Below are 13214 nucleotides of genomic sequence, written 5' to 3'. Positions count from 1 at the left end.
AAGTCCATATGCCATTACATTGCTCTAGCATTAAAGGTATACTCGTTTTGTTGTTGTTTGGGCGCAATATACCTTTGGTAAAAGATTTCATTTAGAGGAGTGGCAGAAATTAACCGGGTCATATGATTGCAAACAATATAAGTAAAGATATTTCTTTATATAAATATGAAATTTAGTTGTAGTTAAATCTTATATTTTCATACTTTTTTTTGTATAGCGGATTCTATTGAATATAGAAAAGAGTATTGTCAAAATGAATGTTGATATATAGGTTTGTATAATATTTATAACTGTGCTAATTAAAGAGTCTGCATTTATTTATTTATGATGTTTCCTGATAGTTATAATTAAACAAGACTGACAGACTACTGACAGACGAATTCATCAATCTTAAATGAACGTCGAATGCAACAATAGCATAGTATGAATAAATATGGTGGTAAACCAAAACAATGACACAATTAATTGTAGAAGTCCACTAGATGCGTCACATACATGTTTACCAGTCAATCGGCGCTTACTAAAACCATGCGCCTAACGACACACAATCGGGGCTCTAGAAATGATACATTTAGAACACGGATATATTTGACACACGTTAGTTCCGGATTATATACATACATGACACATTAAAATTATAAGATATAATAATCCGTAAGTGTAACCTGAGGCAATAATGCTATTTTAGGTGTACATACAGCTTGTAATTTTCCGATCGAAGAAGGCAGTGCAAAAGAGATGTTTCCCTTCGACACAAATAGTCATCGGGGTGGGGCGAGGACGAAAGGATACATGACATTTTGAAACCGACTCCGGATTTAATTCTGCATTAGAAATATCAATAGATGATACCGTGTGAAAGAATCTGAAATGTACACATAGCAATCAATTGATTTCTTTATCGTGCTTTGTTTTAGCTACAGGCGTAATCGTTCATTAAGAAAAATATTCTATATCGATTGATGCACTAAGTTATTTAAGACTCTTGATGGAGTTTTAAGTCCAATATAAGGTACATTGTAACCTGTGGTTGAAGTGTATGCTTGAAGGTGTTCTGTTGAAAAAACTGCCTGCTTCTGATAATTCAGATCATAATTTGTGTTTTTGTTTAATATTTCAAAATTTGAGTATTTTGCATCACAAAATCTATATCATTAATACTATATTCTTATGTTTTTTTATTGAATGGATTTGGTGATCTTTGGAACGTTTTCATTTTTCCCTGTGTGAAGTATATCGATCCCGTCTTGTTACCCGGCAAAGTTTCTGTTAAAACTTGTTAAAAACATACTATAATGGCTAAAAATAAGTGAGGCAGATGCGATTTAATAGAGGCATGTCGCTTTCATATAATTGAATAACAGACCTGTCGCTTGAGCTTCGATCTTTACCCCAAATTGATGGAATACCATTGAAATATTTTCTCAAGATATCCCATTTGCTTTATTTAGCCAGAGGCCGTAGACGTTATCATATTCATCTTCCTTCATACGTGAACAAAAGACGGAGGATGGAAAGAAACTAATAATACTTAATACCATGGCCATTTTAGAACTCAAATAGACTTAGAATCAGTTATTACAATAATGGTATAGGTTAGCCGTAAGACAAGTATTATTTCGAACCTGTTTCATTTTACGTTCTGCCACAGTTGTATGGTTTTTGGGTATTGACTCTTTTGTTATCGGTGAAAGTGGTACTCGAGACATGAACAGCGCCAACACTGTTGACTTATCCTTCTTAGCTACCAATCTAAATGGTTTCTTTCACTGTAAAGTATTTTCCTGGCCGGATTACCATGAAAGGATTCGAATTCCGATATTCTGTATTATCGACATTTTTACAGTTTTGTAACGTTTACTAATTTCAGCAACACCAAGAAAATATTTCTGTTGCCATACTAGAACGTTTCCAACCTAGGAGAGTTCCTCGTGCACATCCTCAAGTCCTGGTGACAACACTATACAGTGTGCAATAAGGAAACAGTATCATAACTGTAGTATGATACAATCGAGGAATTGATGACGCACAACATATGGGCAACAATGGTTTACCAGGCACCTAATCCATAGCCATATGGCATGCCTTACATTGGAATTTAGTTTTATCTTAGGATAGTAGCTCGAGCTTTGTTTGGAAATAATTACATATGAACTTAAATCTTTAAGTTTAGTACGTATTCATAGCATGGCATTTGGTTCGTTAAAATCTGATAGTTATCAGACGTACTCTGACGTTACTTATAGGTCAAATTACAAACAATCTATTATTTCAAACCATAAACACTGACATCTACATCAGCTTGTTTCTTCTCTCATGGTTTAAGAGAACTGAGATGAAATGGGGTAATCCGCCCTACTTTTCTGCTTCGGCCAATGAAGACAGGTAACCCAGTGGGGGGGAGGGGGGAATTTTATCACAATCAGTGCATTAGTCCTCTCTTTTTGCAGCAATCTCGAGGGGTCTGCAAAGAGCACAGTCTCCACAAGACTTGGATTTTTATTGAATTCAGTGAAGTTTTTACGTTCTACCACACTATTGCAATGACATGCAATATGTAATGATGAGCGTTTTGCTCAGCGGTATATGTATTAGCCTACTTTTTTCTAGTTAGATCAATACCATATCACCCTCTTAACACGTTTATTGAGAGTCATATCAAGAGATGTTCATTTCATTCCAAATTATTATTGGATTCCACTTCGCAACTCGCCGATCAGATAGTTGGACGTCAATATTACATTGGCTGGCCATGGCGTGTAACGGTTCGTCAAACACGACCATTACTTTGTTTAACTTCGCTTCCAGCTTCGGTGTTCATTCTATAACAGATAGACAACATATTGAAAGAGGGAATGCCTGACGGTGTCTTAAGACTGTGAAATGTCAAAGGGCAACACTATTAATCATTCCGACCTATCAAACAAATATTAAAAGATTAATCAAGAATGTACACTATGAATGATTGGATAGTTTCTGAGCTAATATTAGAAGCCGGTACATTGTCAGAGCAATGAATGACTGGCTGGATAAGTCTATTCTTGTCTAAATCAAGTCAAATACTTTAGCGTGGTAACACCAGAATGGCTCCTCAATCATCTGGAGGTCACAATGATGGGTCTTTGATTCAGTTTTTCACGCAGGTCAATGACATACTGTACATCTAAAGCCAATTGGCTCGACAGATAATGATCATGCTTACTCTTCTATACTGTTTAAACAATTTTTCCGGTTTCTTTTTTCAACTTAAGCGGTGCCTTGTCCATGTTAACCTTGAGCTCATTATGACTGGCAACAAGATGTGCAGTCAAGGGCATTTTAAATTCTGCCCGGACGTAGTCGTCATCCTTTTCACTTTCCAATTGTCGGGAAATCTTTAATAATATTCCTGCAGGCCTTGCATTTCTGTTCAGCCTCACCCCACTAGCCACCTGTACTCACTCTGGGACATGCATCACTAACAGGGCAAAGGACAAACTTTTGTTGGCTTACCAGTACTAACAGATTATAAGAACACAAATGAAAACTAAACCAGCTTTCGAAGATTAGAACTATATTTAGTAAGCCAGTCACAACTCATTAAGATAGACGTCAATTTGGAGCAAAGTGAAATATAGGAACTTTATTTCCGAATCTCTTCAAGAATCCAATAAAGGCCCGTTGAGAATAGACGACATCTTACGATTAGCCGCGTAAAAAATTGATATAAAATCGCCTCATGAATCCTATTACAGAATTTTGAAGAATCACTCGAGTACGATTTACCGAAAGAAAAGTTGCTAATTGCTTAGGTTTACTCTCTAAATGGTCAATAAATACATCAATAAATAGCCCAATTCAACGTTTTCGTGAACTGAATAGATAATAACTCTTTAGTCTGCCCTCTAGTATTTCTATAGAAGAACTTTAGCCTTTTAGAGCTAACCCTGTCAAGACAATTCAACGAAATAAAGGTTCATAGTTCTACAACAAAATCGTTCTGTCCTAATAAAAAAAAAAATTTTTTTTACGAAGGTTGATTTGAAAGTATGTTGTATTTTATGATCAGTTTTGGTCAGATGTGTCGATATCCGATGCAATTGAGTTGTTTAAATGTAATGTATTTGATATAAGTTAATGTAACGCCTACTGCATTATTTTACAGTTGTATAATGCATAAGAAGGATATATATGTACATTTATGATTTAGAGAAGGTCACACAAACTTGTTAGGATCTGTGTCAAGGACTATATAAGCGACTCTTAAAGACGTGTTGATTTCATGCATCTCAGAATGTAACTTTCCAAAAATGCCCCAAAATGAGGTACCTAAACTCTTGATGCCGTCAGCATTTATGAAACAGTGCATTAACTAAGTGCATTTAGCGCTAAGCCAAAGCACGTGTCTGTATTTCGAATGAGCTTTATAATTGCATTCGTAAATATTTGACATCAAATATCAAATATGACAAATGAGATCTGATAAACTTGTCATTATTTCCAGTTTTTGGAATATGCTTTATCTCGGAAAAAGTCATATGTATATCAAATTCATATTTTTCTCGAAGATAATGAGTTTCCATGTGCTTTTTCACGGAATTTAATCTGCCTACCAGCTCATTTCGCAACAGGAGGTTGACATTATAAAGGGGCTCAGGTCGACCTTGCAACTGGATTTACAATAACAACCATGCGCTAGCCATATATATCCGTCATGGCTTCACCAGCGACCTTAGAGCCACATTTGACGTCAGTTGCTCATGTTCTTCCCGTACTGGATCTTGTCAACCAGAGCGTAAACCATCAAGTCGATGGGAGTTGCTACTAGTAGGGCTGGTTTTCGATTAGAGCCTCGATTGTGACGGTTCTGTTTATTTTTTGAACTACCAGTCGACCAGAAAAAGTGCAAACAATAGGAAAACTGTAAGGATAAATACACTTTGATGTTGAAAGGTCGACTAGTGATTAGATTGACGTTTTTGTAACAAGTCCAAGACAATTTTTTCAACCAAAATGCTCTTTTTGAAATTTTGCTCATTGATCCCTAGATGGTGTTTCTGAAACAAAACCTCTGCCTGTGACATGTAATGTAATGTTCAAACACATTTGTTACATGTCATATTTCTACACAGAATAAATTATTCATCAGAGCAGAGCCCTAAAACTTCACTCAGGAAAACTCAGGATGAACTCTCGCGACAGTTAAATCTGATTGATACATTTTCAAAAAACAATTTAAAAATAGTTGTTAAAACACAAAAAATTGTCTCGTACAATTTCCAGTAATTCCACAAGGTGTTAAAACTAATGACATTGGACCAAGAGTAATTTTCAACAAATCTAAAACTCATTAGATACAATCAATACTATGTGTGAATAAAACATGGGAGTTCGAACATTTTTTTTCGCTTTTCCATCATTTCCAGAAATAACCATGAAAAAACTGATCAAAAGCATATGAACACAAAGGAAACCATCGAATAAACTTGCATGTGAATCGAGAACAAATTCCGCTCTTAGGCTCTTCCGATAACAATCTGAAATTTCAAAAAAAGGCTTCAGGTTTCAAGCTTAGTTGTACACGTTAAAGATCTCCAGAAATATTTGGTTTTCGGGGAAGGGAGGGTTTGATTCTCGTTAACGTAATAGTCGTGTCACTCTTTTCCTAATTTCACACTGAATGGGATTGTTTACCTTCATTAACTCATTCCGGGAAGAAGGCAGGATATTAACTAAATCTTATTGTTTGTCCTGATGCAAAATATGGACAGTTGCGTCTTCAGTTTGTACCATTACATCCCAAACCTCTAAATTACAATCGTTCTACTGTGATATTATTTACAAGTTTCATTACGGCAGCATTTTTGTATACACTGGCCTAATATTTGCTATGTTACCAATTATTGTTTTGCGTACTTGCTTACAATTTTAACATCCAACCTTTTAATTTGACGATAGATTAGCAAGAAAACGTTTTTCGTTTTTGATTATGTTCATGCGAAGTTGAATATTAGAACATAATCGGCTTCAAATAAAAAGTACAGCTAATGATTATTTTTCTTATGTGAAATAGTGAATAATAGCACTGAAATTTATAAGAAAACTGCTCGAATTACTTCTTGAATTTTCAAAAAATTATATAACTAATATGGAGAAGCATATTGCTTGTTGACATTACTTTCAGCAGTCCGCAAACTTAAAATCATATATGTCGACATTTGTCTGCGAATATAGCCACACTGTTTAATTTAGATCTGCGATGAAAAAGAAAATCAGGAATGATATTAGCTATACTTGAAAAATAAGATGACACACATAATGCCAGTAGATTAAGTTTCTAATCTTTCTTCACTTTTCTGAAGGTCGGAACAAACTTTCGTCATGAAAATGAATTAGTTTCTTTCGGATAATTGAAATAATAAAATAAGAGTTGACTCTATTCCATTAAGACGATAAGACAGAAAGTTTGGTATCAGTTCTCGAGAAAAATGGCTCCCTTGGGCAACTTGAATGACGAGTTAACCAACACCAAGCCCTTCTTTCACATAACCGCACTGATAAAGCAAATAAACGAAGCTGTTTCAGATCAATAGGAATTGGCATATAAATAATTACATGTCGAAACTCGGACAAACTTCTCGAAACTTGGGCCGTTAAAATATTCAAAGAAAAAGATTTCATTCCATTTGCGATATTCCCAATTCTCTTTTATGGTTTGAATGGAATTCATAGATGGCATGATACGTCAATATTTTATAACCACTAGGTACAGCTGAGGCGGAAAATGCAAATGCGAAGATAAGAAGGTGATCGGTTATACGACTCTGTCGAGATAATTAGCCATTGATTTCATTAATAGCGCGAAATAAATGACTTCATTCGTATTTCAGACCGAATTGACCTGGTCCATGCATTATCACGTTAACGGTCTATTTTGGAGTATTGTTGACTAACTTTTGTAGCGAAATGAAGTAGCGAAAGTCATTACAAAGCAAGTCAATGACATATACTATTATCAGTCTGAGTAGATTTGATCATTTAACCAAAGACAGAAGAATTGATGTCAGGTCTTTGTCTGGCAATAGCAATATAATTGGTATGGGGTTAGTAGAGTAGTTGAGACAATACACGAGTGGACGATCGTTGATGACGATCAACAACTTTCTTACTGAAGCTTCACATACTATAGATCTTGATATGATGGTCCTATGGTGTCCTTCCATGCAATTTCGTTACAACTGGCGACAACCTACATCTCAAAAGCATTAGCATGGATATTTCGGTATCATTTGCTACATTACATCGAACTAATTGAGGTCGTGGGTTCCGATCTCCGTCGGCCTACCAAAGTCTGTTGGACTTAAATAGATGATATTTCCTCAATTATCCATTGTACCCAAATGCAATGGGTTCGGATCATCAAGGAATCATAGTCAAGAGTTTTGTCTAAGGTGGTTGAAAACATCTCATAGAACTAGTTATTTGACAAGTAGAATGTGGATGTTTATTTTGTTTTTTTCGTTTTCAAAAAAGGTACTTTTCTGATAAAGACAATACTATAGAAACTATTAAGAAAACGCATTTGGAATCTGTGATTTGTCTTTAAAGAAGTATAAAATAGATCTAATGTTATTTTTTTTGGTCCAGACAATCCGCATAAGCTTTCAATAACCCAATATGTATTCACTCTCTTAAGTTCTCTCGGATGATTTTCTAATATACTCTAAAATCAGTAAACGTTTTCTACCTTACTTTACATTCTGAAGAGATTTCCTTTCGTCCGGAATCAATTTCAATTGATTAAACTATTGGCAAGTATTGATAGCTTGGATCGATTTTGGCAATTTACTTTTTGTACACACCGGATATTAGAGACGACACTGTGTTTAATATCAGAGTGATGAAAAAATAGAGTTTGACGTTCCTGTAGTGGTTTGACTGACGTCTTAGAGAAACTTGGGAGATTGATGAAAAATCAAGCGGAGGTCAAAATTGAAATTGTCTAGAGAGAGTTTCAAATTGAAATTTCGCTCTGTGTGGTAAAAACATGTACGTGTGGGTTAAAAAAAGCGAAGAATGATTAGGTTTGTTTGACCCGATACCTTGTGATTTATCTAATTTTAAACAAAACTGAAATCGGTCAAGAGAGCCTTATTCAGTTAAAAAAAATATGATTAAATCGTGCAGAATATTATTTGAAGCATTACACTGATTCGCTCTTATGTTCTTCCAAATTCACCAATGTTTCAATTCTGTATCCGTTTAGAGTCCGCCTTTTAGTCAAATCTTTGTAAAAGCAGAAAATTGTTTATAACGAATCGACATGTCATAATTGCTGACTTGGGGATAATCCGCAATATATCATTCCTCAGATAATAAATCGCTATTGGTAATGAAGAACCTTAATGAAATGCGGTGTGAAAATTTAGATAAGTCTATTTTCTGTTATGAGGTAGTAACTTCAGAATATTCTGATGTTGATAATATGAAATTTGTGGTATATAAAGGTCTTGTTGTTATCAGTGTATTCGACCATTCTACAGTCTTACAATCACCAAAACAAATTTGTGGTAATTTCTTTTTCTTTTTCGCTTTTTTTCTTTACATAAAATGCAGTACAGCAAACCTACAGCGAAATCTATGCTACATCTGAGACCCCACAGTCAATACCTTCCATTTATGAAAATATTCTGTAGTAGTTAATGGTCAGTAAATTACATTTATTGGCACAAAAAGGAAGAGGAAGCGTCGATTTCTTCTGATATGGACCTGAACTTTCTCACTAATGATGATGAAATTGCTGTCTTAACCTTTCCTCCCCATAAAATTACAATTAAGGAATCGGTCACCGATATTTTTAATTTGCAATGACCATTAACAGGTTTGTTATTGATTTGAAATAGTAGTGAAATGTCGTGCGAAAAGGCTATATTGATTCGGCTTGACAATTAACAGATTCGACATGGAAGTAGTTAATACACGTCAAAATACATGACAGTTATTCACTGCTCACTATGACAAGAGACATGATAAAGCAGACCTTGAATCTCCATATCTTGTTTAAATTAAGGTTACCCATTTGCACATAACCTGCGCATTAAAGTTAGAAAAAACCTATGTTTTTTAGTCTTTGTATGCTTATGGGAACACTTTCGTGAATCTTTTAATAATACCTGAAAAGCTGTATATTCGCTATTTGTGTAAATCAAATAGAAACTTCTTTGTCTACTTTTGGAAACAATGACCATGCTGCTTCATAAGTGTACATAAAAAAAAATTCACATTTGAATAAGTGCAGCTTCATTGAAACAAAACACCTTTGCTATGGTTTGAAAAAAGTATAAAAATTGTAACAAGAATGTAACGGCTGTCAAAAGTTTTTCATGAAATGCAATTAATGAAGATCGACACTCAGATTGCGACAGATCATGGTGAAATTTTTTTATCAACAATATACAACTGATAAGAAAGATACTACATATTTATATTTCTTCTTTATACTAACAATAGATTTAATTTATATAATGTATCACTCAATTGACGAATAACCTTTAGATTAATTCGCTGCCAAAGCGATTTCGAAGCGAAAAGGCACTTTTTCTTGTTTGTGGATACAATAATTGACCTTTTGTTAAATTTCCAAAGGACCATGATTCTTATAGTTGCCCCACGTAATCTTTGTCTAGCTTTCTTTAACCCACGTTTAGGCTATACTGGTCAAAGAAAGGTTTGTGATCCTCCTAACACTTTAGGAAAATAGTGGGAAAGGTATGGTCAGTTTATCAAAACTTGGCTACCTAAACGTTGTGTCATCATCTGGTATGCATTTCTACTTAAGATAATTTGTGCATCTACTTACAAAACAAGCCCTATTAACATTCGCATTTTAACACAAAATACAAAACCTCTATGACAGAAGCCATGAGAGAACGCTTATTAAAGGTCACATATGGTTATAATATAAAGAAGATTTGAATTTTTTATTTAAAAAAGAGTTTAAGCTAACCAAATATGATAAAGGTTAAGAAATTTAATCTTTTAAATGCCACATGGGAGAACAATAAAAACAATAATTTGAAAAACAAATACTTTATACCATATTGAAGTATGTCCTCAATCATGACCAATTTATTGTTTCGCAATGCCACTTGATCATTATCAATGAGTCCTGGGCATCACAAAACCCACTCACAACAAGCTCTACTTTTCTTTGTCACATACGCCGGTAAATAGTCATTTCTTCGCGCAAGAAGGATAATTTTGTGGTCATTTCCAATGCTCGTCACTTTTGTAATATAGTAATTAATTTAGAACAGGTTGGTGTTACTGTCTAACGTCTGTGAATGTCATTCTGGTGCAAAAATTCAGATTTTGCGCCTCTCGAGTCTTTTAAAGAAATTCTTTTTGGTGTTCATTTCGTCCTATCGTTTATATGTAATATGTGATTTTGATGTCCTTATTTGTCCTAAAATGAACAGGTTTTTAGAACTTTCGACCGTGAGCGATTTGACCAAGATTCTTGACAGTAAAATGATAAGGAAAGACTCAGAAAAATATATTACGTAAATGAATTTTAGCCTTTGAGAAAGACTGAAAGATAATACGAAATCATTTATTATTGAACAATCAGGATAGTACGATATTATTAGTTTTATCCATATTACAGGATAATTATAATCCAGGTCATTTAGGACAATACTACCACTATTCGACATATAACGTCATTTAAAATCATCCTGTTCAGTTAACATTAATTGTAATAAAATATTTTTTCTCAATATTCACCTAGTTGTGGGGTATTGGTAATATTGTGAAGTTACTTTTCGTTTTTCCATTATTGCACACTAGGAATGTAATATAACCCTGTCACTGGGTAAGTAATTTGATTGGGTAACCAGCATGACAATCAAATTATACCTTTTTTGCCACCTACAATTCTACAGCTAAAAATGCCCCTGCGATTGTTTTTATAAAAAAAAAAAATCCAGAGACCCCCCTTTTTAATTATTTGTAAATCTCTCCAGAAGTAGGTAATTTTTTTTTTTATCAAATTGGTGTATTCTAATGCCGAAATCCAGTCTCTACTGTGACCTAGGCCAGTGCTTCTACAGGAGAGTATCTTTTATAACACCCTACAATGGGTACGTAGTGTAAACTTGTCACTGGTTAAGTAATTTCAAGCAGAACACTCTTACATAGACTGTTTCTCAAAGATGAGTCGTCAACCCGGTTACCTTACTGGGCGTCCACATACCTATAATTATTATTTTACTGTATTCATTAACCATTTCGTATTCAAGTTTCATTAGCATCTCATATTATTATTATGGGTTATATTACGACAGTATGACCAATTTCTTCATTCCCATAGAAGAGTTTTGTTCGTAAAAAAATGTGATCTGTAATGACAGCGTGTCCTTTTTATAAAATAAAAAATTGTCGATATAACTATCGGTTTCTTCTTTCTGTAACTAATACAAATCTCTAACAGATTTCTTTATTGGCTATATCAAGGAACATTTTTACGCGAAAAGTTCAAGATCGATGTAACACTGCAAAACAGATCTCTAATTAAAATCATGCCATTAAAAGTCTTAATTAACAGATTGTTGGCCATGCGTTATGCTAGTTTGAAATCCAACATTAAGCTTACGGCATCAATAAAGATTTCCGATTATAGACCTGTTTGAATTTCCACCAAAAGTCAATAAGTAGTGTTGGTTGATTTCAAGCAAATGAGACCTTTCTACCCTGCTTGTCCGTCACCTGTCAAAGATATTTTCTGAAAAATCATTGCCAATGAAGTAGGAAAGTCCTTGTTACTTTACGATCAATAACGTCGAGCTAATCTTGAGAACTTGGTAAAATAAGTGGACTATTTTAAAATTTTCAACCAGTCTCCTGACATATTTATTGGCATTTTAGAAAATAGAAATACCACGAAAGGTTCGGGGATTTCTTGTCGAAATAAAGTAAAGGCGTGTGTGATGGCTGAAGTGTTCTTTATTAATTTTTCTTCTTTGCCAATTTAGACTAGGTTCGTCTTGTATTGAAGTAATCAAACTCAGCGTCACATTTTTCAACGTTTGAAGACAAACCTTGTTCCTATATGTTTGTGTTCGTAGTACCCTTGACCCGTTTTCCTTATATCCTTTGTCGTTAAAAAACAAATTAAGGCATCAATAATTTAAATGCAAGCTTTACAGATAAAGTTTCTTAGGTGATACCCCCTATGGTACTCATTTCCTAAGTATGCTCAAGTTTGTAAAGGAGGCTTAAAGTAGTTATGACGACTCACTCTTTGTTCCAACAAACCAATAGTTTCGTCACTAGTTCAGGTTGATTCAAGACAATTATCAAATTTTAACTTGGTTATACTTTGTCTATAAGGTACAACATTGAGTTATTATTCCGGAATGACATAATATCAACCTGTTTGTAGCAGGTCATATTCTTTTATTGACGCATAGACGCTTGATGAAACAAATGTTTCAAGGTTCTTTTGCAGATGATCCCTGGTCATTCAAACGCAAATCTGTCTCTTTTTCCACCTTTAAACGTAACATGAATTTCTGAAATTGTGGAATTCATTAATAGTTAAGGCAACATGATCGCAAGTTCCCGTTTCAATTAATGAACGAATTTCGCAATATTGCAAAAACAGGACCCGTTTCGTCTAGAACGTGGCGTCCCCGTAAACCGTGATATAAATAAGTTAATTTGTCCTAGCCAACAAATGTATTGATAAGTATTAGAGAAGATTGAGACGAATGCTGGGATCAAGATTAAAGATGGAAAATAAGAAGGAAAATGTCGTTTACAGATTTATTAACTCCGCAGTAGCCGAGACAAATTTTCTGAAAGGCTAATCAATTTAGACACACGATTTATTTCTTGCAATTACCAGAATTTGGAGAATTTTCATCTTGATTGTTACGACATTTAATCAAATGGATTTCATTTTCCCAAATTTGAATGCTATAGTTTGAGGGACATGGGTTCATTTAACCACCAATCTCTTAAGCAAGAATTGTTGAGCTATGGCATCATGCTTCCAGTAACCCCAAATTTGTTACAATAGTAGATTACTGGATGATATCGTTGATGATGGAAGTCGAGAGGTTTACATAATATAAGTCGTTTGAGTGGACGACAGATGGCGGTGTATCGTGTTACAGGTTGTGCATAGCACTGAAAATGCGACATTTGGTAATGGAAATTGGGGGGGGGGGGGG

The sequence above is a fragment of the Lottia gigantea genome (assembly GCF_000327385.1).
Source record: "Lottia gigantea unplaced genomic scaffold LOTGIsca_71, whole genome shotgun sequence".
Taxonomy (NCBI): Eukaryota; Metazoa; Mollusca; class Gastropoda; family Lottiidae; genus Lottia; species Lottia gigantea.
This window is presented reverse-complemented; position numbering follows the sequence as displayed.